The sequence below is a fragment of the Balaenoptera borealis genome (assembly GCF_965194805.1).
Source record: "Balaenoptera borealis genome assembly, chromosome: 3".
NCBI lineage: Eukaryota > Metazoa > Chordata > Mammalia > Artiodactyla > Balaenopteridae > Balaenoptera > Balaenoptera borealis.
The window spans coordinates 102,389,076-102,416,023 of NC_138866.1; the positions used below are offsets into that span (position 1 = coordinate 102,389,076).

At 34.2% G+C, this 26,948-nt stretch overlaps 1 protein-coding gene across 5 annotated transcripts in view; it reads right to left on the bottom strand.

Moving 5' to 3' along the window:
* The window catches only part of WDR72 (WD repeat domain 72), a 193,789-nt gene that overhangs the window by 89,041 nt on the left and 77,800 nt on the right, over window positions 1-26,948 (bottom strand). The window lies entirely within an intron of this gene.

Here is a 26,948-nt window from a genome sequence, read left to right on the forward strand (position 1 = left end):
GGGTGCCTTACTTGAGTACCATATACTCTCATGCCAACCTATTACTCTCTATCCTCTTCCTTGCTTTTTGTTCTTCATAGTACTAATTATTACCTTATATTATATGAAATATTTATTTGTTTACTGTCTATTTTCCCCAGTATCATTCAAACTCCACCGCTGGTGTTTTGTGCATCCCTTTATTCCCAATGCCTATAAAATAATGCTACTATACGGTATTATTATTACTATACAGTATTATAAATATTTGTTGAATGAACAATTAGTATATATATACAAAGGAATATCATCCAAATATCTTTAAATGATGGTGTACAACTATATTTTGGGGGGGAAATGTGTTCTATTAGGCAGGAAAAATCCTTTTTGTAAAACTACGTGTGTGGGACTTCCCTGGTGGCACAGTGGTTAAGAATCCGCCTGCCAGTGCAGGGGACATGGGTTCGAGCCCTGGTCCGGGAAGATCCCACAGATCTTCTAAGCCGTGGAGCAACTAAGCCCGTGCGCCACAACTACTGAGGCTGCGCTCTAGAGCCTGTGAGCCACAACTACTGATCCCACGTGCCACGACTGCTGAAGCCCGTGCACCTAGAGCCTGTGCTCCGCAATAAGAGAAGCCACCGCAATGAGAAGCCTGCGCACTGCAACAAACAGTAGACCCTGCTCGCCGCAACTCGAGAAAGCCCGCACGCAGCAACGAAGACCCAACGCAGCCAAAAAATAAATAAAAAAAAAAACAAACTATGTACGTATGGATATGTAGATATTTTTAAAGGTTGATATAATACATACATATGTACATATAAAAATATATGTATATAATAATATATAACATATATTATGTATTATATGTGTTCACTATAATAGTAATATAAATATATATGTGTATTTAGTCACAAGGGACAGATACCAGAATATTGACAACAGTTAATTGGGAAGAGGGGATTAAAATGATGTTATTTATACTTTGGGGTTTTTTTTTTTTTTTTTAATTTATGGCTGTGTTGGGTCTTCGTTTCTGTGCGAGGGCTTTCTCTAGTTGCGGCAAGTTGGGGGCAACTCTTCATCGCGGTGCGCGGGCCTCTCACTATCGTGGCCTCCCTTGTTGCGGAGCACAGGCTCCAGACGCGCAGGCTCAGTAATTGTGGCTCACGGGCCCAGTTGCTCCGCGGCATGTGGGATCTTCCCAGACCAGGGCTCGAACCCGTGTTCCCTGCATTGGCAGGCAGATTCTCAACCACTGCGCCACCAGGGAAGCCCTGTTTTGTTTTTTTGATTTAGTTTTTTGAAATTTTTCAGTGATGATATATTTTAAAATATTTAAAAAATTTAAAAACCATTAAAAAATTTTAAAGTAAAAAAGCAAAATGGCGGCAACCTTAAAAAGCACATTTTTTTTCACCAATAAGATAAGGGATTGCAAGGCAGAAATAGAGACACAGATGTAGAGAACAAATGTATGGACACCAAGGGGAGCAAGTGGCGGTGGGGGGGGGGGTGGTGGTGGGATGAATTGGGAGATTGGGATTGACATGTATACACTGATGTGTATAAAATAGATAACTAATAAGGACCTGCTGTATAAAAAAATTTTAAAAAAGATAAGGGATAGTACAATTATTTTATTTTTTTAAAACATCTTTATTGGAGTATAATTGATTTACAATGGTGTGTTAGTTTCTGCTTTATAACAAAGTGAATCAGCTATACTTGCAAATCAAAAAAAGTACTATATAGATTGAAAAATGGGCAAATAGCATCAATAGCAATTCACAAATAATAACATTCAAAGTAAAATATAAAACATGTTTACCACCAGTGGTGATCAAAAAGTGAAATTAAGATAAAAATACCATTCACTACCTATTAATTTTGCAAAAGGAGTTTCTTATTTTATTTTATTTTGTAATGTTTAATACACACAAATATTATATAAACCATACATTTAGTCTTTTTAGGATCATCATGTTGTATACTAAGAAACATGGACAAAACTATAGAGCATCATTATTCATAATTGACCCAAACTAGAAACAACCTACATGTCCATCAACAGTGGAATGGATAGAGACACTGTGATGTATTCATGCCATGGAAAAATATACAATGAAAATGAAAGAGCTATAGACATTTAACAACATGTATAAAATGTATGAATCCACCCATGTAATGTTGACCAAAGATGCCAGACACAAAATAATTAACTGTTAAATAAAAAACAAAAACAAACAAACAAACAAAAAACAGGAGCAAAGAAACCAATAGGGTTTAAGGAAGCATTCATAGATAATAAATCTATAAGGATAGTGATTACGTTTGGAGGGCAGGGAGGACATAATTTCTGGGGTGCTGAATATTTTATTACTTTATGTAGAGATCATGCAGGTGTGTGCTTTGTGGCAGTTTATTGAGCTGTACATTTTTGTCCTGTGTTCTCTTTATTTTTTCTATATGTGTTATACATTTCATTGTAAACAAATAATGTAACTTAAATGTTAAAGAAATATCAACAATGTGTCACCATCTTGGTTAAAAAAATAGAACCTGCTCTGATTTGATACCCCTGCCTACTGTCAAAGGTTAAATACTATCTTGAATTCCATGTTTATGATTTCTTTGCTTTCATTTAATGTCCTAATCTTAAATATCTATTCCTAATTAATCTATTTGATTCTGCATGTTCTCACTTTTCATAAAAATATGATTATGCTGTTTATAATTTTCCATGATTTGCTTTATTTATGCTGAATTTTGCGATTGTGAGATTCATATTTGTTGATGATTACATCTGTAGTTCATTTTTACCACTATAAAGTATTATACTATATGAAAACTACAGTTTATTCATTTAAATGGATATTTAAATTATCTTCAAGATTTAGTATTACAAAAAGAAAAAAAGGCACAGTGGATATTCTTCTGGTGAAGACTTTCTTCTGGTGCACATCTGCAAAACTTTCTAGAGTGACATTGATAATTCATAGGATACGCACAACTTCAACTCTGTTAGATTTTCCCAAATAATTGTATCAATTTATAAGTCTCAGTAGCACTGTATAAAGAGTTTCCATGCTCCACATCCTTATTAATACAGGATCTCATTTTTGTCAATATGGGGATATAAGATGGTATCCCTTGTAGTTTTAATTTTCATTTTTTAAATTATTACCATAAATTATCACTGCAATATTTCATTAGCTTTTCACATTTGTTCTGTAAAGTGTCTACCTATGGCTTCTATAAACTTTCTTTTGTCTTTTCCTTATTGATTTTTAGGGTTATACATTCATTCTAGAGGTAATCTTTTGTTGGTTATGTGGTCCAAATACTTCTATTTGTGGCCTGTCATTTCTCTATTTTTAATAGTGTTTTATGATGAACACTGAATTCCTATTTTAATGCTATCAAATTTACAAAATATTTACTTTAAAAATTATAGGTATCCAGAGGATATAAAATTATTTACCTATTTTTTTTCCAAAATTTAAAGTTCCACACAACTTTTTAATTCTTTCATACTTTTCTCTTTCGTATTTGTGTTTGGTTCGCAATTGGGAATAATTTTCATGTTTTTTTAAATTTTGACATTCAATTATTCCAATGTTATTTGTGAATTTGTCCTTTTCTCACTGATCTCTGTTCCCTGGGACATTAATCAATTTATCTATGACTGCACAATACTCCATTGTATAACAGCTTCATGAAAAGACTTTAAGAGGTGGTTGGGTAGTTTCTCCTATCCTGTTCTTTTACTCTTTTATATAAATTTGAGGATGTTTATCAAATTCCAGATTATATCTCCCACTTATTTAGACAGTGCTTAATTTCTTTTGATAGTTTTATAATTGTTCAAAATGATGTTTATATTATTTGCCTATAATTTTTAAACTTTCTGTAACACCTATAACTATGGGTCCTTTTTCATTTCTGATATTATTTTTGTTGCTTTTGTTTCTTTCTTGCCAGAAGTTTGTCAGTTTTTATTTTCTTTTCAAAGAATCAACTTTGACTTTGTTCATCCTCTCAACGGAATCATGTTTTTCTTAGGAGATACTTTTGCTGAGTATACTATTTTAACTTATTCTCTCACAGCAATTTTAAGGCATTATTCTGCAGTCTTCTGGTTTCCTTTGATGTGGTTGAGATCTGTGTGGTCACACAGAGAGCTGATAGTCTGTCACTCCATCTGGCCTTTCTCTCTGCTGCTTTTTAGATCTTGTCTTTAATATTCTGCGTAGAATCATAGAATCACTGTGATTCTTCTAGGTGTGTATGTTTTCCCCCAATCTTTCTTACGTTGTATCTGAGTATTCCTATCCTTCGTTAATTTTGTGAAGTTCTCAGACTTGTCTTTTTGAATATCTTCTCTCTCTAGCCTATTATCCCCTTATGGAACTCTGATTAGCTATTTGTCACTCTATCCCCTTTCATGTTTTTCATCTCTTTGTCTCTCTGTGTCACATGCTGGGCAATCACTTCAGAATTTCTTCTAATTTGCCAGTTTTCTTTCCCCCTGTCTCTATTGTGTCATTTAACTTATCCATGGATTTTCTAATTTCAACTTTTACATTTTTCATTTCTAGAAGTTTTATTTGACAAATTGGTCATATTTTACTCAGTTACTTCTTACTTACATTTTTCAAGCCTTCTTTTATTTTTTTAAGCATACTTATTTTGCATTCTGTATCTATAATTCCAATTTTTGAAATCCTTGTGAATATGACTCTTTTTTATTTTGCTGATGCTTTCTTGTTTCTTTATATGTTTTGTAAGTGTGTGTGTGTATGTGTGAAACATTATCGGTGAGAATCCTTTGAGACATGGGTTAAAGATGCATTCTTCAAGAGAGTATTTGTGTTTTTGACTGCCAGGTACTCAGGGGTACCACCAGCAGGTCCCTATTTAAATAAAAATTTTACCTTAAGAGTTTTTCATTCCTTGCAAGTAATGTGAATCCTAACCCTCAACCTGTGTGAAGTTAGGTTATGGTTATCAATTTTCAGGCAAACCTACTTTCCCCCATCCATCTTGGGCTAAAACCAATAGAAAAATCTTTATTATCTCCATTTGTGGAATATATCCCTCACCTTGGTTCACTTTTTCACTGCATATACAGCTCTTAGAGAATAACGGATTTGTGCAATTGTCTCCAACCTAACTTCCCATCAATACGCTGAGCCTGGACATTCCCTCTAATTACCTCTAATTACCTGTGTCACAGTTAAAACCAAAGCTGAGAGAACCCAGAGATTAGCAAATGGTCTTTCAGCTTTCTCTCTACCTGTCTGGATTTGTGTTTTCATTTTGTTTTTTACCTCTCAGAGTTGCCTTAAATTTCATTTAAACTAACATATGTATTATTTTTAAGGATGAATTTTAAAATACCTTATTCACTATTTTTAGAGAATTAATCAGTGCTGTTGTTCAGACTATTAGCCTACAAAGAGACAGAAATTGGGTTTGTAAAGAACACTAAAAATTAAAATACTCAGTTTTGATAACGGAGCAAGAAAATGGGCACTCTCACATACTGCATGATGGGTGTAAGCTGGTATCTCTTTCATGGAAGGCAATTAGCAAAATGTATCAATAACCTTAAACTATTATATACCCTTGGATGCAGAAATTCTTTTAAAAATAATTTATCCTGGGGTAAAATTACAAAGATGCACAAAATTATATGAAAAAGAATGTTCATTGTAGAATTTTCTATATCAATAAGCTGAAAGTAAATGTTCCATAGTAGAGATTTGGCTAAAACATTATGGTATATGCACACATTAAAATATTAAGTAGATATTAAAAAGAGTCCTTTATAAAATACATAATGTCACAGCAAGAGCTTCCCATATATTGTCGATAGAAAATATCTAGATTTGAAAAGTAAAGTTTGATCTTTTACAAAATTGCAGAGATTTCTTATGACTCCTTTTGATTATATCTATTTTTAAAACTCCTACAAAAATTTATATTTTACCATACTAAACAAAAGCTGTTTTAAAAAAGTAATACAAATTGACAGAGAAAATGTTAATAATAGATATGGCTACCTAAATGTTTTTAACAGGTACCTCTAAAAAAAGAAGTGCATTAATCAGATTAAACTTAAAAGTGTAAGAAAAACAATTACAGCATAAATGACCAAAGGCTAATATTTTAGATATTTAAAGAACTCACAAAAATTAATTAGCCATATACTCAAGAGAAAAAATGAGAAAAGGAGATTAAAAAATATCACAGAGGGTAATAATTTTTAAACCATTTTAAACCAAACAAGTATAAAATTTTATATACTATACCAGTTTTGATCCCTTAAATTAGCTAAAATTTTCACAAATTTGTAACAAACAAAAAGTAGAGTATCCCAAACTGTTGAGTGCTCATTTCAAGGTGAACTCTGATAAGATCTAGATGTCCTTAACATTTTTCAAAAATATTGTGATAATATGTATCAAGAGTCTTAAAAATATTGAGTATCATCTTCCCTAATTGAGATGCTACTTCATGTTCTTGAAGGTTACCATTCCCAGTCCATCCTTTGGGTTTATGCCTGGTTTTCTTTCATTCAGCTGTCATTCAAGAGGTCCTTGCTGAGTATCTACTAAGTAGAACATGGTGTGAGAAGCTATCCACCCAATACAGAACAAGACCCAACATCTGCATGGATGCAGCTCACATTCTTTACAGTCAGAGGGGAGAGACAGATGTGCCAAGCAATAACCACATAGATTAGATGAGGGCAGTATAAGGAAAAATATAGGAAACTAGAAAGATCTGAAGAAGGCATCTCAGCCTGAAAGATACAAGTAGGAGGCTAAGCAGAAGTGACACCAAACTGAGATCTGAAAGATAAAGGAGAAATGAACTGAAGAAAAGTGGGAGGCCAAGTATTCCAGGCAAAGGGAAGAGAATGGGAAGCCCCCTAGAGTGATGGCTGGAAGAGGAGTGAGAAGGTATGTAGGGATCATGCACTGTGACAGTCTTAGTTTGTCTACAGAGTAGAATACGGGAATGTATTACAGAATGAGACAGACAGGACAGGAGCCAGATTACACTGAAGCCCTGCAAACTGTTGAGTTTCAAACTTACTCAAAGAGCAGTTATGACCTTTGAAGGGTATTAAGCAAGGAAGTCACCTATTCACAAACTATAGCCATGGTTTCTTTTGAATTAGGGGTTAATGAAGCAGGCTGAAGACAGGGTTTCACCCTCCTGTGAACTTCCACTTCCCCAAGCTATAATATTCTCTGGACACAACAGCTAGACCTCCTCAATTAATGGGCCACTCAAAAATCACAGCAATGATTCTAGCAATATACACATTCCCTGGTCTGGTCTCATCTTCTTCTTTTGAGATCCACACCACCACAATAGGCCCATTGTACTGCTGTAAACAAAAATCCTAAATTTCTGTCCCTAAATGTGATCACCTTAAGCCTCAGGAGCAACTGGATGTTTTACAATATTTTCAAATCATAAATGTTATTCCAAATTTATTAAACATACAACACAGTTGGCTTCCATTTGGAAATAAGTCCATTGGGCGATATGTATAAACCATTGTTATATTTGAATGTACTCAAATGATTAAATGTTATAATGCTAGCCAGTCATCATTGTTTGAGCATTTTAAAATCTTTTAAGAAATAGTATATATATATATATATATATATATATATATTTTTTTTTTTTAATAAATTTATTTACTTATTTATTTATTTTTGGCTGTGTTGGGTCTTCGCCTCTGTGCGAGGGCCCTCTCCAGCCGCGGCAAGCGGGGGCCACTCTTCATCGCGGTGCGCGGGCCTCTCACTGTCGCGGCCTCTTTTGTTGCGGAGCACAGGCTCCAGACGCGCAGGCTCAGTAGTTGTGGCTCACGGGCCTAGTTGTTCCGCGGCATGTGGGATCTTCCCAGACCAGGGCTCGAACCCGTGTCCCCTGCATTGGCAGGCAGACTCTCAACCACTGCGCCACCAGGGAAGCCCAAGAAATAGTATATTTTTAAAGTCACGTCACCAAAGGATTTGAAAAACAATATTTCCCATTGTTTTAGACATAAGTAACATAGAAAGAAAATAAATACCTATAATAGTAATTCCTGGGTTTTAACATATCATGAATTGGGCAACACATAACTTTTAGTAATGTGTAGCAAAAGTCACGGTAATTCTTAAACTTATTTATATTTATATGTTACCTATATACAATATATTACTCAGACAAGAATTCTATTAACAGCCACCTGCTAAATCATGACTGAATGATGTTGTGTAAAAATATAAATGTAATTATATTACTTTTAGAATGATAAAGTATATGTAAACCATCATTATAACAGGAGTGTTTTAGAAACATTCACCAATCTGGTTACAATAAAAAGAAGTCTAGAATAAATAATTAAATACAAGAGTATTTCATTCAATCTATGTCACTGCAAAAATGTGAGGGCTAAATATAAATTTTAAGTTATTAGTTTACATGTTGTTTATAGAATGCTCTCTGATTGCTTGGCAGATACTTCCCCAAAATGTACTGTCCAGGTTTTGCATACATCAGAAGGTGCTGGTTTTTTCCCCAACTTCACATCACGTTTAGTCTTACTCTCTGACATTCAGGTTGAGGCAAGAGTGGAGGTATGGTTTACAATCAGGACAGCAAGAGGGTGGCACTAAAGAACAATGGTCCATTCCAACCTCTGAAATTTGTGAGGCTGGGGAGTAAAATGGTACTGATGTATCTACATGTGAATGCTCTAAACAGCAGGTGGGGAGTAGAAAGAGGCACACAGAGCTGAGCTCTTTGTCTGAAGTACATAGATTTGGGGAAAAGCTACTGAGTCAGAAAGTCTACAAGTAGAATCCCAGATGGCCAGCAGGCAGAAATTATTCTTCTACTATCAGCAAGAACACAGAATAAATGACAAGTAAAACTAAAGTTAACAACACAAAATTCAAACTCTCAACAACCCAGTATACATGTAAAAAAGAAAACCAAAAAAGACCCAAACGTTCGGAGGAAAACAATGTAAAAGGTGTGAGGGTCTAACATCTTTATAAAAAAAAGTCTATTCACTTATTTTTTTCTTCATCTTGCTGTGTTCAGCTGTGCCTCTTCTTTTCCTATCTGATTCAGAAAGACAAAATGGTTAAAAAAGACTGTTTTTACCTTCTGTCTTTGAAGGTGGAAATACACTGTCTAACAACATGTTCTGATAAAACTTCTTCCTGAAAACAAATTGAATCCCCCACTGAGTTTGTTTTGAAAGAATCTGACCTGCCCAACCTACCACAAATACAAAATGCATCTGGTAAAACTGATGCTTAAAATTGCACTCATCTGCTCACTCTTGTGATTTTGTGCAATAATACCTAGTACAAACATTTAAATCCTAAGTGAGAAAACATATAGATGATAACTGGCAAATATTTTAGATATTTAGTTTTGTTAGAGCAAGAAGAATTTAGAAATGATTTAATCTGATCCCTTCCCCTTACACAAGGGAAAATGAGGGACAGAGAAGTAAAGTGATTTGTTCAAAGTTACCCGTTTGGTAAATAGCCAAGTCAGGATTCTCAAGTCTGTTTTTTTCTATCTATTCTTCAGATGATATTATCAACTTAGATTTTTCAAAGAATGGAATAATGTTTTTTATTTATTGTTTCTAAGATATACCGAGGGTCCTCATTAGCTAAGCATTCCTTTTATGAAACACCATATTCACTGAGATGTATAAGGAAGAAAAAGTCATCATTATATGAAAATATTTACTAATGAGCTGATCATTTATAAAATTAGTACCCAAACACTCCTCCCTTTCTAACAACCATCAGTCAGGTTCTGACTGATTATCAAATAATGCAATCCAATTGCAAAGTAAATAGCAAATACTGTTAAAAATGCAGGATTACACTAAATCCAGACAGGGATGTTGGAACTGAGTCAGACCCATTGTCATTGACTAATAAGAATCCAGCAGAGAAGACCAGTTAACAACTGAAGAAGAGAAAATTAATTCAGATGCTTCAAATGACAAACTTGTAACATATATATGAGAGGCCTGTGAAACACTTGATTATCTTTCTTTTTGTTTTGTTTTGTTTTTGTTTTTTTGTTTTCACTTGATTATCTTTTAAATGCTTTTCTAAAATAACTCTGTATTATTCAATATGAAATTCAAACATGAAGTAAAAGGTAACATATTATGTACCATACAGTTTAATTTTAAAAAAATACACAAAACAAAACACATGATTTGTTCTAAAGAAGTAGTATATAATTATAATCATAACCTAAATTTTGTTAAATATAATATAAATTACATTTTAATAATTTTAACTTTATTTTTAGTTTAAAATAAAAATTTTTTTTGGACCTTTTTAACAGCTAACTCAACAGATTAACCCGTGCTTTACAATCCTCCTGACCACTGGTAGGCTATGTTCTACTTTCTGCCTTCTAATCACAGGAACTATGATGTTTGCTTGTCGGTACTTTCACCTTTTTGTTCTCAATATTCTTTCCCAGGCTTATAACTTTAATTGCGTAATTTAATAAGTTATATAAAAATTGGGGAATTCTGCATGTAAAATATAGCCCCTGAGAAAACAAAGTTTAGTAATCTGTATAGAGGTTCAGAATGAGCCTCCCCAAAATGTATCACTTTTGCATGAGGATTATTTTGAGCTAAAGGTAATCCAGACCCTGAGGGTTCAAGAGAAACTACTGCCCCTCCCTTAACGAGCTAGAAGAATTTAAGTTGGGGATTTTTCCCAGAAAAGAGTTATAACCAGAGACAGATTTTATCTATGTGGCCCCATCTATATGTCAAGGCAAACGTCTAATTACCCATACATGTGCTCTTCTGCTTATCATCCTGTGAATGACCCTCCTGTCCTTGAAAGCCCCAGACTCCTATCCCCTTCCTTAGCTCAGGATGTCATATATACCTCATTTTACCTTTCTGTCTCTAACTCTCTCATGTATGTGGGATTCCCATAAGTACAAAATTAAATTTGATTTTCTATTGTTAATCTGTCTCATGTCAATTTAACTCTTAGACCAGCCAGAAGAACCTAGAAGGGTACAGGAAAGTTTTCTTCTTCCCTGACATCTGAATGACTCTACGGTGATGAGTCACTCTAACAACTTCAGTCTAACTAGGTATGGATGAAAATAATCATCCATAATTATGATCAGAAAATAATCATAAAAATATACAAAGATTCAGCACTGTGGTTACTCTGTAATTTTCTAAATTCTTCCTATTCTTTAAATAAACAAAAACTGGAAGTCACAGTTGATGCATTGCAAGTGTAGTTCATGCCAGAAAAAAAGATTAGGAATTCTAGAAAATGTATCTATACTCAAGGGAAAGTATCCACATCAAAAGATTTGTGACAATGGGAGTTTTTCAAGTAAGGATGGCACAGATGATGGGGGGGGGGGGGAATATGGTATCTGTGTATTGAACACTACCACTGAGAAATTATATGATGATTAACAAACATGTTAAATTTACAGAAAAGGTAACACAATTTCTTGAAGTAGAAAATTTTCTGAGAAACAACTCTGCAATGTAGATGAATTTATGACCTAATATACTGAATATATTATATAAGAAGTTATCTTTAAAACTCATGCCACAAAAAGCAGAGAATACGGTACATGGATACAAAGGGAAATTACAGTAGCTGCCTACATCTTTGCTACTAAAAACTTCAGATAGCTACTTTTTTTAAAATTAATTTTTATTGGAGTATAGTTGCTTTACAATGTTGTGTTAGTGTCTTGCTGTACAGCAAAGTGAATCAGTCATACGTATACATATATCCCCTCTTTTTTAGATTTCCTTCCCATTTAGGTCACCACGGAGCATTGCGCAGAGTTCCCTGTGCCATACAGTAGATTCTCATTAGTTATCTATTTTATACATAGTAGTGTATATATGTCAGTCCCAATCTCCCAATTCATCCCCCCCTTCCCCCTTTGGTAACCATAAGTTTGTTCTTTATGTCTGTGACTCTATTTTTGCTTTGCAAATAAGTTCATCTCTACCATTTTTTTAGATTCCATATATAAGTGATATTATACCCTATTTGTTTTTCTCTTTCTGACTTACTTAACTCTGTATGACAGTTGCTAGGTTGATCCATGTCTAAGGAATGTCATTATTTCATTCCTTTTTATGGCTGAGTAATATTCCATTGTATATATGTACCACATCTTCTTTATCCATTCCTCTGTTGATGGACATTTAGGTTGCTTCCATGTCCTGGCTATTGTAAATAGTGCTGCAATGAACATCAGGGTGCATGCATCCTTTCAAATTATGGTTTTCTCCAGGTATAAGTCTAGGAGTGGGATTGCTGGGTCATATGGTAGCTCCATTTTTACTTTTTAAAGGAATCTCCATACTGTTCTCCATAGTGTCTGTATCAATTTACATTCCCACCAACAGTGTAGGAGGGTTCCCTTTTCTCCACACCTTCTCCAGCATTTATTGTTTGTAGAATTTTTGATGATGGCCATTCTGACCGGTGTGAGGTGATACCTCTTTGTAGTTTTGATTTGCATTTCTCTAATAATTAGTGATGTTGAGCATCTTTTCATGTGTTTGTTGGCCATCTGTATGTCTTCTTTGGAGAAATGTCTATTTAGGTCTTCCGTGCATTTTTTGGATAGGGTTGTTTGTTTTTTTGATATTGAGCTGCATGAGCTGCTTGTATATTTTGGAGATTAATCGCTTGTCAGTTGCTTCATTTGCAAATATTTTCTCCCATTCTGAGGGTTGTCTTTTCATTTTGTTTATGGTTTCCTTTGCTGTGCAAAAGCTTTTAAGTTTAATTAACTACTTTTGTTTTATGACAAACTAACAAATCCTAGAGGTTTTGAAAATATCAGTTGACTTCTAGTCAAGATGGCAAAGTTTAGACTTTGGAGCAAATTATTTCTTCCAACTGGATACCAATGATGGATGAAATATTTTTTAAAAGAAATTTTAAAAGGTTTAGACAAGCTCAAAAACAAAATAGGCATCTTCGAGGACCAAAATGGGACAGAAACACAAAGTGCTGTGTGTGGAAGTGAAGTCACAGGCCTTTAAGCAGGTGCCAGGCTTTAGAGTTTAGCCCCTGAGGTTAACGTCACTATGGAGGGTAGCTGACCTAGAACAATTTTAACTTGTAACTAAATCAACCCACAAGCTCCCTAATTAGACATTAGTATCAGTATAGTCCAGGCCTTATTCTGGACTGAGGATCTTGAAAAGGTAGACAGAGGCAACAGTAAAACCAACAGAGAATATCAGCTGAGTATAGAGGGAGAGAGAGGAAAATAAAATACACCAAAATGAAAAAAACATAAGAAAATTGCTCTAGAAATGAGTCTATAAACCAAAATTCCAAAACACTGAAAATCTAATAGCTAAAAAATAAAAGCTGAGATATATACTTACTCCAGATGAAGTCAATGCTTTAGAATGGACTGAAAAAAAAAATCATCAAAGAGAAATTGAAGGAATAACATTCACAAAAATGAATAAGGAGCTATGAAAGAAAAAAAGGAAAAAGAAAATGAATAAATGAGAAAGCATTTATTAGAAATATTAGGAAAGTATGGTAATTGTATTTAAAATGCAGTAGAGGTATATTAGAAAACTACTGTTAATAAGTATATGGCCACATCAGTGGCCTGGCTTTAAGTTATACTTTATTATTACTTATTCTGTATAAAACTTTTATTAAAGTCTTGAGTGAAGTGGCAAGTCATTCAATTTTTAATCATACTTTTTGTCAATAAAGGTGAAAGTTTTCTATGTCAACATCTCAGTTAAAGCTATTTCACTGTCAGCATGGAGTTATAGAAATTAAGTTGAAAATGTTTGTAAAATTCAATCATAACCTGATCTACCATACCAAAACACAATTAATTACAATATAAGTGATTGTAATAGCAAATACAAGAAAATCTTTTAAATTAAGTAATTATATATTTAAATAGAATATCCAAACTAACTACATTAAAACTTTTAAAACATTAAATTAAATTAAATCTGGAGGAACAGATTCTCCTAATTGGATCTGTACTGCAGTACTAGTCTCCTCACTAAGATAGTCCACTTCATCTCCTGACATCCCTGGCAGCAACATTCTTCCAGTGAACCAGGCTTAAATCTGGATATCATCTTTTCCTTCTCTGAAGTCCTCCTTCAATGCCTCTCATACCATGTTCCCTCCTTCACTTTTCATTAATGATTCATTCATTCATCTATCAGATGTTTACTAAGCATCTACTACGTGCCAGGCACTGTGCCATATGTGGAAGACACAGTGGTGAGCAAGACCAATGGTCCCTGAAGCATGCAACTCGCAGTCTAGTTCATCTCACTCAAATTCTCCCCCAACCTTCTCTCCTATTTGCAAACTGTGCTTGGCACTGCTGCCTGATTCTTCTGCTGTTAGTAGCTAGTTTTGGCCTTTTAGCTTTTTTGATTTCTTTGCCTCTGTGCCTCTTCTTATGCTGGGAACGCCCTAACACCCATCTACAGAAATTCTATCCCTAACGAAAGCTCATTTCCCCAAGAGATTTCTCTACACAAACTTTTTCTAATATCCTCTTCCAGCTGTAATCTTGCCTTCCTTGGATTTCTTTTATGACATTTTTATTTCTTTTTCAACATTTACCTTTCGTCATCATCATATGTATAAGTATCAATACCATTATTGTCACCCACTCCAATCTCTAAATAGCTGAGCGTGCCTCAACCTCAGTGCATTATACCAACAGGAATTTGTTCTGTTAAGAGTTCATAAAACATGAGATCTTTTACAGAAGACTTCATTGAGTCTAAAAGTGCAGGTCAGCCAAGTCATGTAAACACTGAGGGCAAGCATACTTATTTCAAGGCATCCTCCCTCTAGTAACTATTTAATACCAAAACATAATGATTAAGATGTTATTCCAGGTCTTTTTGAAAAATAACAAATAAAAGCCAGCACAGTTTAAAAATAATTATTAAGTATGCCTTTGTTTCTGGTAACTTGGAACTCAGCCCTCAGGTGTTAGTCCTGCACATTTCCATAAGCCCATCTTTGTGACCAGAGGAATTCATTTAAGAAACTGTCGCCTAAGTGAAAAATAAGTGCCTCACAACACTAGCCCATTTAAGCACCTAATTACAGGATCAGTCAAGAGTCAACTTGCTTCCTAACAGATTGCCTCCAGTCAGTGGGTTTCTGTCTACCCAGAGCTTCAGTTAGGGTGCCCCTACTCTTGGGTCTTGGCATACTTGGATGTCATTGCCCTGACTTTGAACTATGACTCCTCAAAATCTTATTGATGCAGACTTTGGGGTTGTTTGGAAGAGGACAAAGTGTTCCCCCAAGTAAGCCATTTCTCCATAGATTACAAATGAAAACCGCTGTTTCCTATGCGTTCTTTGAACATACCTGTGCCTAAAATCATAGAACACATTTCAGGTTCTTTAAAAAATTCTTTGAAATGGAATTTCAGGGTGAAAAAATATGTGCCTTTAAAATGGTGGTTAAATTGTTAGACTATGCTCCAGCAAGGTTGTTTCAAAACACACTTGAATCAAAAATGAGTAAGTATAAATTATTTCATCATGTCATTAAAGAGTTCATCACTTTTTAAGAAATTACTAATTTGATTATAAAAATATGCATTGATATTTTTTAGTGAGAAAAACATAATGACTATTTGTAGATTTTTCTGTAATTTAAGTGTTAATATTTGCCCCATTTCCTATTTTACTATTTATCTTTTCCTTATCAAATGGTAAGAGCCCCTCTGTATGTAAAGATATTGATCATCTGTTGAATATATTACAAATATTTTTCAAGTATCATTAGACTGTAAATTTATAGATCTTTGGGGTTTTTGCAATATGATTTTTCAAATTTAAATAGTAAAACTATTATTTTTTTCACGTATATTTAGAGAATTTTCCCACTCTTAGGCCCTTCACAATTACTAAAAATATTACTATGTATTTTCGTCTAGTAATCTATGTTTCTATGTTTAAAACTTTTATTCATCTTCAGTTTATTTTTGTTAAAGGTAGAGAGTAGGATATAATTTTGTATTTTTCCCAGAAATTACTCTCAATTATACAAAAGCCACTTATTTACTTTCCTCTATGATTTTAAGTGCCATCTTTTCCAAAGAGCAAATTATGATTTATATACATCCTCATTCCTGAACTCTTTTTTTCTTTTCCATTTATCTGTCTGTTCTTGAACCACTAATGAACTCTACTGCAGATAGATGGATGGAGAGATGATAACGTTTGACATCTGAGAAAAAGCCCCATGTCCATTCTTCTTCATTTTTTAACTTTCCTTAGCTCATGTTATACATTTATTTTTCCAGGCGAATTTTACAATTAACTCACCAGGTTCCCAAAAACCCACCAGGGAGATTTTGGAAGTTATTGTGACTATGGAAATTTGTGACACAGATTTGTGACTATGGAAATCTTTAAAATACTGTACTTTCCATCTGGGATTACATTATGTTACTAAATCAAGATATTTTTCATGACTTTTAGTAATTTTTAGAATGTGTTTTCATATGGATCTTGCATATTTATTATTAAATTTATCCCTATTAATTTTCTATATTCATTAAATGGAATTTTTTATATTCATTGTATTTTCTAACTAGAGTTTTTTGTGTTAGTATATGAGTTTTGTTTTCGGCACTACTATGCTTAACTTTATTTTTTGTTTTATTAGGTTTTCTGTTCTATTCATTTTTTCAAATGTAGAGTATCCACTATTACTATATTTGAATAAAAGTAATTTGTTCTATTTTTATCCTTTTTATTTCTTTTTCTTATGATTTGGCATTTGCTAAAACTGCCAGAAAAAAAGTTAAATAATAGTAGGGATGGTAGATTATTATAAATTAAATTGGCATCATTATTGCTTTTTTTATTTAAAAAATTATTTGATTCATACATTTTCTTAATATTGGATAAATTGAAGTGGTTTTCCTAGGTCCATTTATATGAATAACCATCCCTCTTTAATCCTGTCATTTAAATTTGATTTATGCAGTAATTTCAAGTAAACAAAATAATACTGGGTTCATTTTAACAACATAAACTAGTAACAATTGCATATTAACATATAGTCCTAAATAGCTTCCCCCATCAAAGATTTTCTGAAAGAGAAAACTAAAATAGTATTTATTGGAGGCTTGGTTAAAAATCTAACCAGGGTAGATGTGTATGTACTGATATAGAAGAATATCCACCAAATATTTTTGACTTAATTTGTAGAACAGAATCTATAATATAATCTCATTTCTATGTGAAAACGAAATTTATACACATTCACACAGACCTACACACATGTTTGTATTTTATGGTCTAGAAAGGAACACATCAAAAGTATCATAATAACAGAGGCTAACACAGGGCTGTGGTTTGAAGAGTGAGAGAGGTTTCTTTACTATTCATAAATGTCAGGGTCCTCCCTGTACTGTCAAGCACTCATTTCCTAAAATTCACCCTCGATCCATTAGTGATACATGAAAACCAATACTGCTACATTGTATTTTGAAAAGTCTTAAATTACAACATAAACCGTACCTGAAAAGTCAAGTTACTGTATATATTACTGATATGATATCCAGGAAAAGAAAATGCTTTTATATTTTCCCCCTCAAACACATCAAGACATGTCATCTACTTTAACTGATTTAATACACATAACCACATAAAAATTTCATGGAAAGTACAACTAAGATGCTGTTTTACCTATCTACCTTCTTGTCTCTGAAGGCTGTTTACCATTGAGATTCAGCTTATTCTGGGAACTGTGCTACCTTCCTTAAACTACACGTTTCCATTAGCTGATGGAGAGTCCCAAGTTGGTTTACCCTCTTTTCCTAAGACACTAGTCATTTTCCTAACAAGACACAAACTCCTGGTGAATGAGCTCCTCCTCTGCCTGCCACCTTGCCATTTGGATGTTTCTAAGGTAGAAAATACAGTGAGAAAGAAAAGTGAAAGGATTGTTAATAAAGGTAACAGTAAATTAACGTTTATTCAGTGCTAAAAAGCTTTCACACAATTTTCATTTTAGATTATTTGGTATAAAAAATAGACTAAGAGCTAAGCCAGATACTGACTTACGGATTCTTTGGTTTATGAATATTTATGACATGGGGTATAATGAGTTGCCTGGTCTCTATACCAGAAACAAATTAATTAACCAATTAATTGTAATAATAACTCAAATTAATTGAGTAGAAGACTTTTTTTTTTTAAACATCTTTATTGAAGTATAATTGCTTTACAATGGTGTGTTAGCTTCTGCTTTATAACAAAGTGAATCAGTTATACACATACAATATGTTCCCATATCTCTTCCCTCTTGCATCTCCCTCCCTCCCACCCTCCCCATCCCACCCCTCTAGGTGGTCACAAAGCACCGAGCTGATCTCCCTGTGCTATGTGGCTGCTTCCCACTAGCTATCTATTTTACATTTGGTAGTGTATATATGTCCATGACACTCTCTTACCCTGTCACATCTCACCCCACCCCCTCCCCATATCCTCAAGTCCATTCTCTAGTAGGTCTGTGTCTTTATTCCCGTCTTGCCACTAGGTTCTTCATGGCCTTTTTTTTTTTTTTTTTCCTTAGATTCCGTATATATGTGTTAGCATACTGTATTTGTTTTTCTCTTTCTGACTTACTTCACTCTGTATGACTGACTCTAACTCCATCCACCTCACTACAAATAACTCAATTTCGTTTCTTTTTATGGCTGAGTAATATTCCATTGTATATATGTGCCACATCTTCTTTATCCATTCATCTGTCGATGGACATTTAGGTTGCTTCCATGTCCTGGCTATTGTAAATAGAGCTGCAATGAACATTTTGGTACATGACTCTTTTTGAACTATGGTTTTCTCAGGGTATATGCCCAGTAGTGGGATTGCTGGGTCGTATGGTAGTTCTATTTGTAGTTTTTTAAGGAACCTCCATACTGTTCTCCATAGTGGCTGTATCAATTTACATTCCCACCAACAGTGCAAGAGTGTTCCCTTTCCTCCACACCCTCTCCAGCATTTACTGTTTCTAGATTTTTTGATGATGGCCATTCTGATCGGTGTGAGATGATATCTCATTGTAGTTTTGATTTGCATTTCTCTAATGATTAATGATGTTGAGCATTCTTTCATGTGTCTGTTGGCAATCTGTATATCTTCTTTGGAGAAATGTCTATTTAGGTCTTCTGCCCATTTTTGGATTGGGTTGTTCGTTTTTTTGTTATTGAGCTGCATGAGCTGCTTATAAATCTTGGAGATTAATCCTTTGTCAGTTGCTTCATTTGCAAATATTTTCTCCCATTCTGAGGGTTGTCTCTTGGTCTTGTTTATGGTTTCCTTTGCTGTGCAGAAGCTTTTAAGTTTCATTAGGTCCCATTTGTTTATTTGTGTTCTTATCTCCATTTCTCTGGGAGCTGGGTCAAAAAGAATCTTGCTGTGATGTATGTCATAGAGTGTTCTGCCTATGTTTTCCTCTAAGAGTTTGATAGTGTCTGGCCTTACACTTAGGTCTTTAATCCATTTTGAGTTTATTTTTGTGCATGGTGTCAGGGAGTGTTCTAATTTCATACTTTTACATGTATCTGTCCAATTTTCCCAGCACCACTTATTGAAGAGGCTGTCTTTTCTCCACTGTAGAGTAGAAGACTTTTATTCTGCAAGTCAAACAATCCCTCGCAGTGCAGAAATGCATTATTAGGAACATTTTTTCTTTCTGAAATGCCTTTCTCTATTTGTCCTTGAAAAGATAATAAACTCCATAGTTGTTTTGAAGCACAGAGCACTGCAGTTTCTGAAATAGATGGGAGCTGGCTTGGGACATGCTTCCCACCAAACTGCCTTCGCAGTAATCAGATACAGTGCTGAAAACCTGGTCAAAATAAAAGCACTAGTGGAGTAGAGGCTGATTCTGGTTTGGAGCTTTCTAGTTCCTCACATATCTAGTTTTAGAGTCCAGAATAATCCTAGAGAATGTTTGTTAAATTAAAAGCTGAAACATGTGTCTTGGTAGAAAGAGAAAATTACACCCTTTTCAACAATTTACGAATTTCCATAACCAAACCTAAAATGTTTAGATTTTAATTGAAAAAAAAATTTCCATGGAGAATTATAACATGTCATTTACTTTGATATATAAAACTAAATGTATGAAGGACTACTTTATCCATTAAAAATGTACACAGTAACAAACTTTTAATACACTACCCAGATCCTTAATTATAAAAACAAAATCAGGTTTATGTTTTGTGTTTAACTGTAAATGCTACATTAATATTGCTTTCTTTATAATTATTTCTGGAATAAATTTCTATTATGATTTGAGGAAAATGGGGTATCTGTCAGTTATAAAGTGAAGCAAACCTTGAAGTAACTCAAGTATTTGAGGAAGGTAAGAGAATCCATATGCTTACTGATTCTTACTCATTCTATAAAGGTTGAGCTATTTTAAAGCAGACACAAACAGAAATCAAAAACACAAACTGCACCTCCCATATACAATTAGAAATGTGAATTAAAATTTATTTTACCATCTCTGTGCTTGCGATTAGCAAAATCTCCTCTTTAATCTGTCTTTACTCAGTGCTATATTGTTGAGCTTAAGATATTTTTATGGATAAAAGCCCTGATGTTCAAAGAGCTCATTTATACTTCTCTATGGGAATTTTTCCTTCATTGACAGAAACCAGTAACTATTCTTAAAAGGATTTTTTTATTGATTGACTAAATGAAAAAGATCTACAAGGGCTTTGCTCATATTGTACCAAATACATTTCAACATTTATAACAAATAACTTAATTTCATAGAAAACTATAAACAGGTAGGGATATACTAGTTACAAAAAACATATCTTACAAAGATATGAAAAACCATTGGTGGAAGGATAGGAATGAACAAATAGCCCAACAATGCATAAATCAAACAAGGTGTAAATGAAAGTGTCAGCCATTCATTTTTAGATCCGTTGAGCTCTAGGCAGCTGGACATAGTTGTTGGTAGTAAAAACTGTCTCCCTCCAAAGGGTCTGTGGAGAGCAGCATGATTGGCAGCACAAATAGAAGACAAAGGAGAAAGCTTCAATCTGCAGCTGATGCACAAGAAGAACATGGGGAGCTGAGTTTACAATAGAGATGACATTACCAAGCTAATGGCATAGGCAATCATGGGGCCACCATGCATCCCGGGTACCAGCGGGGCATCCATTTTCAGCTAAGTGTTAAGAGTACCTTTTTGCTTTTTCTCACCACTGCAGGGGTAGAACAACCGAGTGCGGGAAACCCACTGACTGGTAATAAATTACTATATTGGATACTTTTTGTTTTCTTTCAGCAATGACTTTACTGTGTATTTTTGCTATCATTACCAATTAAAGTAGAGGCTGATTTAGTGAACTGTATCTAACGGTATATCAGTCCCGATGCTCCAGTTGCTTTGGCAAGTATCACAGGGTCAAGAGGCTCTTTTGACCTTTATCATCTAAGTCTTTCTGACCACTCACTATTTGAAGCAATCTCAGCTGAACAGATGGACACTTTCTGCGACACTATAAAGCTTAGAATGTAAAGATAAATGAAATTGTGTTTCAGGCTTCAAACTGGTTTATGAGTATAAAATATTGTTAGTGTATCCAACAAAATATCCAGTTTTAAAGAGCATACTCTAACTCTGGCTAATGGACAAGATTGCTTACTTCTTTTTTAATGGTAGGTTTTGTTTTATAAGTCTGAGGAATAGAATTTTGTAAAGCATAACTAAGGGTTACTTGGTTACATGTTGATTACTATAACAATAAGCCACTTAAAAATGCAGGGTTTACTTTTCATTACTGTGCAATGATATTATTGAATTTTTTAAAAATTAATGATGCATCAAGAAAGTTATAACATACACTGAAAAACAAGATTATGTATTGGATGAAGTAAAAATAAAGATTTTAATTGTCCTTAGACTTAAATTTTTCTCTTAAACTATGTCATTCACTTACTAGAAGGAGAGTATAGTATTTTTACATATCTGGATATGAAAGGAAAATGATTAAGCGTCAGTTTTATATTTTATTAACCTGTTTGTGTTAGTATATCATCATGTTTATCTGAATATTTTGAAAATTTTAACCTAAAGTAGAAGATGTATATATTTTTCTTCACTTGAATTAAGGCTCGTCTCCTCTAAGTGACCATATAATTTATTGTTCAAACCAGGCAACTTTTGAGAGTGAAATAGTGCACTATTAATAATTACACTGGAACAATAGGCATATACCAGGATTGTTCCAGTGATCCTAGATGTATGGTCACCTAATCTTAAAGGAATGTGGCAACAAGTATACTTCTTTTTTTAAAAAATCTGTATTTCTGTATTACTCTTGAAGTGTGACTATTGTTCTGTAAATCACAATTATAATTCTGTAAGTCTATTTTTTTAAATGACTAAAAAGAAGATACATTTTTTTAACTTTCAGGTTCAATTTATTTAGTTCCAATTCTTGAAAACTTCTGATTTGTAGTAAACAAACAAACAAAAAATAACCAAAGTCTCAATTATAAGAATACTACTAATTTTCTCGAGACTAAATTTCTATATTTTGTGCTTATAAAGTCCATGCTACTAGAATCCTATTATGATATATCCAAAATAATCTCTCAGCAATCAACTACATTTCCATAAGGCAAACAGATTTGGTTGCAGGCAAGACCAAAACAAGAGACATAACTGATTTAGAGTTAAACAAACCACTCACCACTTTGGGACAACTAACTAGTTTAGTGAGAAAAGGAGAGATACAGAAAAGGAAATAAGATGGTAAACAAAATTACCAAGGGGTCAGAAGGAACATTTCAGGGCATCCTGGACTGGAAATTGGCTAACATACTAGGACAAAGGTTACGGGCAGATGCATCCTTCCCAACAAAAAAGAACCACAACCACGGGTGTGTCCTCAATTTCTGAAAAGGGACAAAAATCAATACCAGCTTTAAAGTTTTAGGGTTTTATAAGTAATTCTGAGAACAAATGTGCAATACAATCTTCTTTCTAGGCAATGAAATACCGCGTGACAGAGATCGACTTCAGGGAAAGGCTCTGAGAAAGTTAAGGAAAAACATGGCAAGTTGAGGTACGGTCAAATAGGAATTGTGGAAAATAATTCACATAACCAAATGTTATGGACTGAAGGTTTGTGTGTTGGGACTCCCCCACCATAATTCATAGGTTGAAATTATAATCTCCGTGTGATGGTATTTGGAGATAGGGACTTCAGGAGGTGATATGGCTATGAGGGTGGGATTAATGCCCTTAGAAGAAGAGTCCAGGGAGCTAGCTCACTTTCCTTCCCCAATATGAAGGTACAATGAAAAAAACAGCCATATGCAGCCAGGAAGAGAGCCTTCACCAAACACCAACTCGGCAGCACCTTAATCTTCCCAGCCCCCAGAGCAGTGAGAAATAAATTTCTGTTGTTTATAAGCCATACCATCTATGATATTTTGCTATAATAGTCCAAGCTAAGATGTTTTTATTAAATCTAGGAATAATTAAATAATTGCTGATAAACTTATCTAACTTTCTACTGAAGCCAAAACATTCCTCTAAGATGTACGGTATTACCAGTACTAGAGAAAATATGGAAAAGATTATCTTATCTTGGTACAAAGCTATGGTAAGGATGCCATCAGAATGCTGGGCAAATCTGGCTAGATCTCAGGAAAAGAAATGTTTCACTATTGTAAAAATCATGATAACACAGAATATGAAATGTTAACTCAGACACCAAATTCTGAATTACAGAGGAGACTAAAGATATTGATATACATTTAGAGATTTTTTTAAAAAAAATTAGTAAGAAAAACAAGAGACGTTTGAAAGTTATGCTTAACTTTACAAAAATAGATTTTGCTATATTGTTTTTGCCTTTAATATGTGGTCTACTCAGCGTCCTATAAAAAATTCAATTAAACTAATAGAAAAAAGTAGTCATATCAAATTCAAAAGCAATTTCATTTAAAAGCTAAATTATATGTAGCACAGAAGATAAAGTCCTACATGCTCTCTTTAAATAGCAACTGTTTCCTTAAATTTTTGTATCTCTCTCTGTATATAATTATCAACTAAGATAACAACTTTATGTTGCTAAATTACTCTGCAATCACACCCCCAAGAGATGAAAACTAATTAAAAGAGATGTGCTGCTGTTGGTGGGAATGTAAATTGATACAGCCACTATGGAGAACAGTATGGAGGTTCCTTAAAAAACTACAAATAGAACTACCATACGACCCAGCAATCCCACTACTGGGCATATACCCTGAGAAAACCATAGTTCAAAAAGAGTCATGTACCAAAATGTTCATTGCAGCTCTATTTACAATAGCCAGGACATGGAAGCAACCTAAATGTCCATCGACAGATGAATGGATAAAGAAGATGTGGCACATATATACAATGGAATATTACTCAGCCATAAAAAGAAACGAAATGGAGTTATTTGTAGTGAGGTGGATGGACCTAGAGTCTGTCATACAGAGTGAAGTAAGTCAGGAAGAGAAAAACAAATACCGTATGCTAACACATATCTATGGAATCTAAGAAAAAAAAAAAAGGTCATGAAGAACCTAGGGGCAAGACGGGAATAAAGACACAAACCTACTAGAGAATGGACTTGAGGATATGGGGAGGGGGAAGGTAAGCTGTGACAAAGTGAGAGAGTGGCATGGACATATATACACTACCAAATGTAAAATAGATAGCTAGTGGGAAGCAGCCGCATAGCACAAGGAGATCAGCTCCGTGCTTTGTGACCACCTAGAGGGGTGGGATAGGGAGGGTGGGAGGGAGATGCAAGAGGGAAGAGATATGGGGACATATGTATATGTATAACTGATTCACTTTGTTATAAAGCAGAAACTAACACACCATTGTAAAGCAATTATACTCCAAAAAAGATGCTAAAAAAAAAAAAAAAAGAGATGTGCTGTAGATATACTAATTTGACTTACTCCAAACACCTTTGCTTCCCAACTATGACTTTTAAGTCAGTGGTATCATGCTGATGCTTTCCAAACATCATACTAATAAGCTTATAATTGGCCAAAAGGTTAGAAAGGATGTCAGCTGAAGGACAATAACTTAGAATTGGTTTACCACTAAGTAGATCAAAGGACAAAAAAAAAAAGTCCTTTTTTTTTTTGTAATGCTTCTTATGTGTATTTATATAAAGAATAACCAGCCAAACACTTATTTTGGATGTATGTCTCTGTGTGACCACCAAACATTTTAGTCAATTCGATTTAACACATACCTATTAAATTGAAACCAATACCTACAGAATACTCTCACAAAAAAAAGTGTATAATATAAACTAAAGTTAAAAGTGAGGACATGCATTCTTTCAAATGACTACACACACAATAAATTACCACATAGCTAGTAATTGACAAGATCAAGTTTGTAGACTACCTTCGAGAAGTAAGAAGTGGGAGAAAAAAGACAAAAAATGTCCAAAATACCAAAATAGATTTCACAAGCCAGGGCTCCAAAATTGAGTGCAGACAGTTTTAAATTTTAGCAAAGAGGGAGCATTACAAGATTATATGTTAATGACAACCAAAAACAGTACTTTCCAGTGGAAAGCTTCTACTTCTCTTCTTGTGGCCTATTACACTCAATTATAACAGAATCTAATCACAGCTTTGCTGACCGCAGGGGTTAGAAAACCATGGCCAGCAGACCAAATACTGCCTACCACATCTTTTTTGTAAATAAAATATCCCTGAAACACAGAAATGCTCATTTGTTTATGTATAGCTAATGGGTGTTTTTAGCATTACAAAAGCAGAGTTGAGTAGTTGTGACAGAAACTGCATGGCCCACAAATCTAAAAATATTTACTATGTGACCCTTGACAGAAAAAGTCTGACAATCCCTGGCCTATTTTAAATGAACAGGAATTTTAAATGTGCACAAAAAATTTTTTTTAGACAAAACCACGATATAAATATAAAGCAGGCAATTTAAGGTGTTAAATCCCCTTGATTCAGGTAAGTTATATTCTAAAAAAGGACTCTATCTTAAGGTTGTATTGGATGTTTTTTTGCCACCTAATGTGATTTTCCACTATAAATATAAGTTGCTCTCAGAAGTCCAAGGCCAGGTCCAAAGCCTTCTTTTTATTTTCCTGCCGGACAATAAGACAGTCAGCTTCCACTGTTCCCACTATATATTTAATCTCCAGGCATATCAACTTCCCATCAATCCCCTCCTCACCACTCATCTTTGTATTCTGGGCTTTTGGACCTGCTGTTCCCCACAGCAAAATTATTCCTGCATCAAGATTTAGACCCAGCATGAATTTCTGCACTCTGCGAACAGCGTGGGTCTCACCATCTACAGGGTTCTCTAGTAGTACTTTGGGATGTAGGTCTGTTAGAGCACATGTATTGTATAATGGCTTTTACCAATCTGATGTTAAAAAGCTTAGCCCCAACTAATAATTTCCTTTTCTTGCTGCAACTATGCAATAGCTTCTTCTTCCTGACACTCCCTTTCCTCTAATCCAATTCCTTAATAGGTCTTTTGCAGTAGCTGTTTGCTTTGCCTAGAAAATTCTCCCCTCTGCTAGCCACATGGCTGGCCACATCTAGCCATTCAGACAGTACAAATGCTACCTTCTCCTCTGACCTTCTCTAACTACTCTGCCTAAAGTAAATCCCCAGGCCCTCTCTGTCACATTGTCTGATGTTAATTCACTGCAAAGCCTTCATCACTATCTGACATTTTTTCTTTTTTTTTAAATTAATTTTTATTGGAGTATAGTTGCTTTACAATGTTGTGTTAGCTTCTACTGCACAGCAAAATGAATCAGCCATACAT